The sequence below is a fragment of the Hyperoodon ampullatus genome (genome assembly GCF_949752795.1).
Source record: "Hyperoodon ampullatus genome assembly, chromosome: 1".
Taxonomy (NCBI): Eukaryota; Metazoa; Chordata; class Mammalia; order Artiodactyla; family Ziphiidae; genus Hyperoodon; species Hyperoodon ampullatus.
In genome coordinates this window covers 87,396,311-87,403,707 of record NC_136914.1, presented here as the reverse complement: position 1 = coordinate 87,403,707, position 7,397 = coordinate 87,396,311, and positions in this window count along the sequence as shown.

Sequence of the window (7,397 nt, the reverse complement as noted above, 5' to 3'; positions counted from 1 at the left end):
GGCTCTAATAGGCTGTTTGGTTTGAATGATGATTTGTTTTTTGGTTGGTACATTAAAACAATTTAAAATACTTTAAAATAAAAAGGGATATAGCTGTTGTACTGATGGACCCTGCTTTTCTCAATGGATATATTTCTGAGAAATTGTAAGTAAATAAAATCATATGCTGACTGGGTAGAGGAAATCTACAGTAAGCCTTTTGAGAAATCTTCATGACAGTTCAAGCTGTGTACAAGTTGTTTAAGTCACACTGTCCAGGACCTTTGGAGAATTTCAGGAGGGGTGTTATTTAGGGTTTTATTCACCTGAGAGTCAAAGAATCTCCTGTCTTTCCATTCATTTACCTTCACAACTATTGTTTGGTTCCATTTGAACAATGCATTCACTCACCACTTTTTCAAGCCCTAACTTCCTTCTTACTTGGTTTAGATGCCGTGGTTCATTACTATAATTTCTCCCTTGAATATGTATATCCTCAGTACCCTTGACATTTGCTCTCTGAATAGATGAATGTGACTGGAGGAAATGCCACTTGTTTTTATTTTATTATATGACTACATCTTAAATGGCTGCTCAGTACAACCTTTTGAGTCCTATTACATTACCCTACTATTGACAAATACACTTTCGCACTTTCTGAGACGATTGTTTCACACCATTTCTTCACTGCTCAAATCTCCAATACTCCTTTCATACTGTTAGTTGATGACCTTTCTTACTTTATTGAAAGAAAGAAACATCTAGAAAAAAAGTGTGCCTTCCCATCACCAGATATATCAACCTACATGCATTTTTATAGATACATGTATATATTTATAAAGACGTGTGTGTATGCATATGTGCGTATACACACACACACACACACACACACACACACACACTCCCCCTTTAAAAGGCAGAGAAATGGGCCATAACTGAAGAATGATATTGAATCAAAGGATTTTTATTTTAGGGTAAGAAACATTGAAAGATATTTATGTGCTGCTATGAATAATAGGTCAAGAGGAAAACACTGGTTATGCAGGTGCAGGGGCTGGATTTGGAGAAGAAAAGAGACAGTGACAAGGGGGAATGTGTGATGGAGTTATTATCAGAGATAACTTTTTATTTGAAAGACCTATCCATATGGCAAGGAACATATATAATTACCAAACGTCTGTTCTTGTGATTGTCCTGTGAATTACCTCCTCCCATTTGAAGCTCCAGACCCCTATCCCATTCCTTAGCTCAAGATGGCATATAGGCCTCAATTGTTCAAATTGTCTTTAGATCTCATATCTTTGGGGCTCCTGTATGTATGAAATTAAATTTGTTTTCTCCTGTTAATCTATCTTATGTCAATTTCTTATGCCAAAGAACCTAGAAGGGAAGAAAGAAAATTTTTTTCCTCCTGTGCAATGGGTGTTGATAATTGTAGTAAATAAGACAACCATGGCTGCAGCCCTAATAGAAATTACTTTGGGAGTGGGAAAAAAATAGACAATAAACAAGTAAACAGTAAATAAACAAGATAATTACAGAAGTATGAGAAGAATGCTAAGGAGGAATGTGTAGAAAAGAAGGCAGCACTGTGATAAATGTTAGACTTCTGTACTTTATAATTCATTAATTAACCTGTTAACAAAGCATGGAGTTTCCTTAAGTTCTTGCTCTTTCTATTTGGACTAAGGTGGTCTTCTTACCCTTTGTTTAAGGGAGATGAAGCAAGAATGCTGTTTATTATAGTGATTTCTCTATTGTATATAGTCCTATTTCTTAGAGGTACATTTACATTATGGATTTAAATTTTTACCTTTTAGAAAGTTCTTTAATTAAAAAAAATTATAGGCAAATATTGCTCTAAATTCAGGATGTAGGTTGACATTTTTCTGTGCATATAAACAGTTATACCCAAAAAAGTTTTGATTTTTTTACTATGAAAAATTATAACATCTGTATAAAAAGCCCCATAAACAAAATACTAAATATTTCATAAGAGTAAGAAATAGGAATAAATTTATGTAATAGTTCATAATGGCAGAATTATGAAATACCTAAGAATTAATGTAAAAATGAATATAGATGATCTCTATAAAAATAATTATAAAATATTAGAGGCACTTTTAAAGAAGACTAGATATGTAGACAGATATCCTATATCACAGGATGAGAAAATTGGACTTTGTAAAATATTGTGCCCCAAATAAATGTATAGACTTAATATAATTCCAATTAAAATTCCAGGGTATTTTTCTTTAAATACTTTAATACAAAGTGACTTTAATGTTAATCTGAAAAAATAGGCAAAGTTGTAACTGTGAAAAATTGAAACAATCCAAAAATATATTACAATAGGCAGTAAGTTAAATCAATTATTGTTTATTTCTATGGTTGAATGCTAGGTAACTACATGAAAATATTTTGGAAGAATGATAACATAAGAAAATGTATGCATGAATTTTGCATAATTTTGATATTTACTGAAGACTTACTAGGGGTTGACCTAGATGCTTTACTTTATTGACTCACTTAATCCTCACAATACCTCTATGAAGTGCTCTTATCATCACTTCTGTTTTACAAATGAGGCTACTAGTTACAGATCAGCTAAATCACTTGCCCAAGGTTATTCAGCCAAGAACCAGAATTTGAATCAGGAGAGCTGGATTCCAGTGTCCATAACCACAACATAACCCTCCTGTTACTGAGCAAAAACCTAATTGCATCTCCCCATGGCCGTCAACATATCTATTACCTCTTCTACTCAGATCATCCTTTTCTTTTGACCTTAGCCAATACTGGACAGAGGCAGAGTTTTACTTGCCAGGGAAAAATAATACAATAATAAGATAGAAGAAGAATCCAGAGTATCTAACAGTACTAAAGAGATACCTGCATGAATCCTGGGTCCATTTCTGGACTCTAGTTGAAATAAGCTATGCAGATTCAGATCTAGTTGGCATTTGAATAGAAAAATCTTGCAAAATATAGGCCTTTTCCCTCATTGCAAGTAGTGTTTGCATTATATGTGTTTGTATGGAATGGAGATATTTTCCTTTGTTAATGGTGATATCTGTTTATGGTCAGTAGGATGTGTTACAGAAAAAAATGATAAAGTGAAAAGAAGCACATTTAGGGTACACAACTAGAAAGGTATTTTTTTGGTTGAATAGACCCTAGAAAACTTTCTCCCTTTCCCTTTTACTCAAACACTTTCAACTTCTTTTATCTGAGAAGGCAACATTTTTTTCACTTTTCTGTTTTTACTCGTTGGACAAAAGTTACAGATTATATGTGAAAGGTAAATGGCACATTTGGAGTCAAGAGATGGCCTTCATTTCTACAAGAATGAATGGGAACATGTGTTGAAAATAAAAAAGCCCTGAATTACTGAGACTCAAGTGCCCTAGTTCACAACAGTTTAACTAGGGCAGTGGCCTTTGCGATGTCTGATGACAGATGCCTTTCTACTCTGATCTGGTTCACAGTAAAGAAAGCCAACTATAAAACCATGCTGACAATCTCCTGCTCCACTTTTTCTTAGAGCACGGTGGGGTTTGTTCTGTTTTTCAGTGACATAATGAAGGATCTATAGCTTTTCAAACCAGTTTTTATTTCTGAGTGGAAGTCTGGAATGATTTTAAATGAGTGATCTGGGACCCAAATTGCTATGTATGGAGGGAGGGGTAGTTTCCCACCCCACCAACAAGTAATTCTTGAACATCTGCAGGACGTTTGAGAATTCAACTCAATTCTGACACCATCTACCCAGAGATAGCATCAGATTCCACAGGCTAAAGTTTCAGTCTTACAAGACTGCCCCTTCCCTTACTTCAGATGCCAGCCCCAAGCCCAGGTTCTTACCTGTACTTCTAACCAAGTGGCTATAAATCAGAGGTTCCATGACCCCCTCCTAAGGTTTAATTAATTTACAAGAGTGGCTCACAGAGCTCAGAGAAACATTTTACTTACTGGTGTATTGTGAAAGAATATGATAAAGGATGCAGATAAATATCCACATGGATGAGATATGTAGGGCAAGGTATGGTGAAAAGGAGCTTCCATGCTCTCTCCAAGTGTGCCACTCTCTCCAAATCTCCACGTGTTTACCACCTCAGAAGCTCTCTGAATCCCATCCTTTTGGGTGTTTATAGAGTCTTTATTACATAGGCATGGTTGGTTAAATCATTGACCATTGTAAGTTGATTCAACTTCCAGCCTCTCTCCCCTCCCCAGAAGTGGGAGGGTAGGACTGAAAGCTACACCCTTCTAATTACATGGTTGGTTCTCCTGGCAACCAGCTTAGGTGAGGTCCAAAATCACCTAATTAGCATAACAATTTGCACTTATCACTTCCAAAGTTTTTTTTTTTATTGCACTCATAAATTCCAAAGGTTTCAGGAGCTCTGTGTTAAAAATGGGGATGAAGACCAAATCTATCTATCTATCTACCTACCTATCTATCTATCTATCTTATAAATCACAATATAGATTTTTTAAAGTTTAAAAAGCCAACCAGACTAGACATGTATAGTCAGGACACTCAAGATGGCTGTTCTCTTACTTTCTGTACATCCCCTGCTCGACCAGTGCCTGCTTCACTTACACCCCAATCACATGACTGACCTTCCTACATACTTGCCCCAGGGCCCAGCTAGTAATTGTTCCTATTAACGGGGCTGTGAGAGGTGTGCCCCTCTGCTAGTTTCCCTGGTAACCAATGAGCCAATCTCATGTCAATTCCAACTGTAACTGGCAATCTCCCCTTCCCCCAGAAGCAACAACTGCCACCATGTCCTGCCTGCGGTCCACCTCACATGGTGGGGTGTTGCTCCACAACCTTGCTTCAGACATGAATGCTCCCCCGATTCATTAAACCATTAATGTCTCTATTGTGGACTCTAGGCTCTTTCTTCAGTCTTGGAGCTGGGCAAGCACAGGGCTTGTAGGTCTGTAGGGTACAGTCCACCAGTGGTCCCCAAACTTTCTGGCAACAGGGACCAGTTTCATGGAAGACAATTTTTCCAGAGACGGGAGTGGCGGTGTGGGGGATGGTTCAGGCGGTAATGCCAGCGATGGGGAGTGATGGGGAGCGGCAGATGTAGCTTCACTCTCTCACCTGTTGCTCACCTCCTGCTGTGCGGCCCGGTTCATACCAGGCCGCAGAACAGTAATGGTAACCATGATTATGGTAACCAAATATGTATTTTCAGGAAAAAAAAAGACTTCTTTCATGAAGGTGGAATTCACAGATTTTTACACTGCAAAGCAGTGAAAATACCATGAACAAGGACTTTGATGTCGGAGAAAGAAAAAGTGGAAGGAAGGAAGGAAGGAAATCCTATGTTTGAAACCGAGCAGGACCTCAATGGGGCTTCTGGGTGTGGAAGCCTTTCTGCCCCTCTGTTTCTTGACTCCAGGCCCCATGACCTTCCCTGAGTTCCAAAGGGCAGATTCTAACAGTTACTAATCTGAGAAGGGAAGGGATGCAGAGACAAGGGAGGGGCAGCCAGGAAACAATAGTGCAGCCTTGGGGCAGGATCCTGGTTCCACCTCAAGTGATACACATAGACACTGTCTTTAAGCTCTTTAAGATGTCAGCATTCTTCATACCTGAGAAAGACCACCTGAGGCTACATTAAAGGAAGCAGAGAAGCTCATCAATAAGATTACCTGAGACCAGATTAGAGGAGTAGAGGCCCTGCACACACCTTAATCTTATCAGCAACCCCACCCTTGAACTATTGCTATAAAACTCCTGATCAAATCCTCCCAGGTTGGGACCCATAATTTTTCAGGGCAGGAACCTGCTGTGTTCCCCTTTGCCTGGCAAAGCAATAAAGCTATTCTTTTCTGCTTCACCCAAAACTGTCTCCAAGATTTGATTTGGCACCAGTGCACAGAGGCCGAGCTTTCAGCATCAGAATCTAGTTCTGGCTCTACTTGTAAAGAGCTTGGTGACTTTGAGACCATTATGTACCTTTCTGATTCTCATTTTCTTCATGTAAAAAATGAAGTGAGTGATACAGAGCTTGCAAAGTCCTTTTGGGGACTAAATAGGATGCTGCTGATAACTTACCTAGCCTAGTGCCTGGAATATAGTAGTTACTCAATAAATGGAAAGTTACCACAGCTGTAATAGATCCTCTGGGATGAGATTCTAAAAAATACTATTTGCTATTCCATATATCATGAATGAAATTATAAGTAAAGAATGATGACCTTAACTGATATACATACTTAGTGGAAAACATTTTTTTCAGCATAGTAGCGCAACTGGTGAGGGGATCATGTCAAAGCCAGCTAAACATTTTTTGTGTTATTACAAATATTAACACAATTTTATGAATTTGAAAGAGGGTCTTTGCTGAATTTCATTATTTGGCTCCCAAGCATCTGAACGTCCTTATTATATTGAAGGTGTTCTCTATCTCCCAAAGCAGAAAACAAAGTAGGCAGTTGATTCTTGGAAACTAGTAGCATGTGAACAAAGGTCACTGATAAAGGTCATGTGAACAAAGGTCAATCCTGATAAAGTGACACAAGGACAGAGGGACACTTAGAAATACTCATGGAGGGCTTCCCTGGTGGCGCAGTGGTTGAGAGTCCGCCTGCTGACGCAGGGGACACGGGTTCATGCCCCGGTCCGGGAAGATCCCACATGCCGCGGAGCGGTTGGGCCTGTGAGCCATGGCTGCTGAGCCTGCGCGTCCGGAGCCTGTGCTCTGCAACGGGAGAGGCCACAACAGTGAGAGGCCCGCGTACTGCAAAAAAAAAAAAAACCTCATGGAAACAGAAACAGGGAATATGTAGCTGGGGTTATACCTGCTAGACTAGACTTTCTCTCTGACCAGACCTGAGCTATGTTCTCTGTCTTGTCTCTTTCGAATTATGCTCTTTTCAGGAGCTTGGTTCTCTTGCCCTAAACTTGGTTCTATGATCAATCCTATGTCTTTCTTATAAAGCCCATTCTCTTTTTATATTAACCAGAGTCGATTTCTGCTGCTTGCAATCAAGAACTCCAAGGAATTAGTAAACTAGTGAGTATTTCCTCTCAGTATTACCAAACCTTTGGAGTATAAATTGGGTTATCATGGTATGGAGGGTTTAAATAAATGTATTCTCTACATTTTCCAAGAAGATGACTGTACTGTAGGTAGCTCTCACATGTAGAACACTTAGCACCTAAACTGTCATTGTGGAGGTATCATCACACAAAGCAATACCAAAAAAATGGCACTTGAAACTGAATGTAATCTGAGGAGAGGATTTTGGTAACTAAAGTATAATTCCCAAACTCTGGGGATAAATTAAGAACATGGATTTTAACTGTCCCGCCAGCAAACCGTCTGAGACTGTATTTGATGGTGTGTAATGTGGTAGAGAGGGAGGAGCCATGCTAGAATAGATGCAGAACG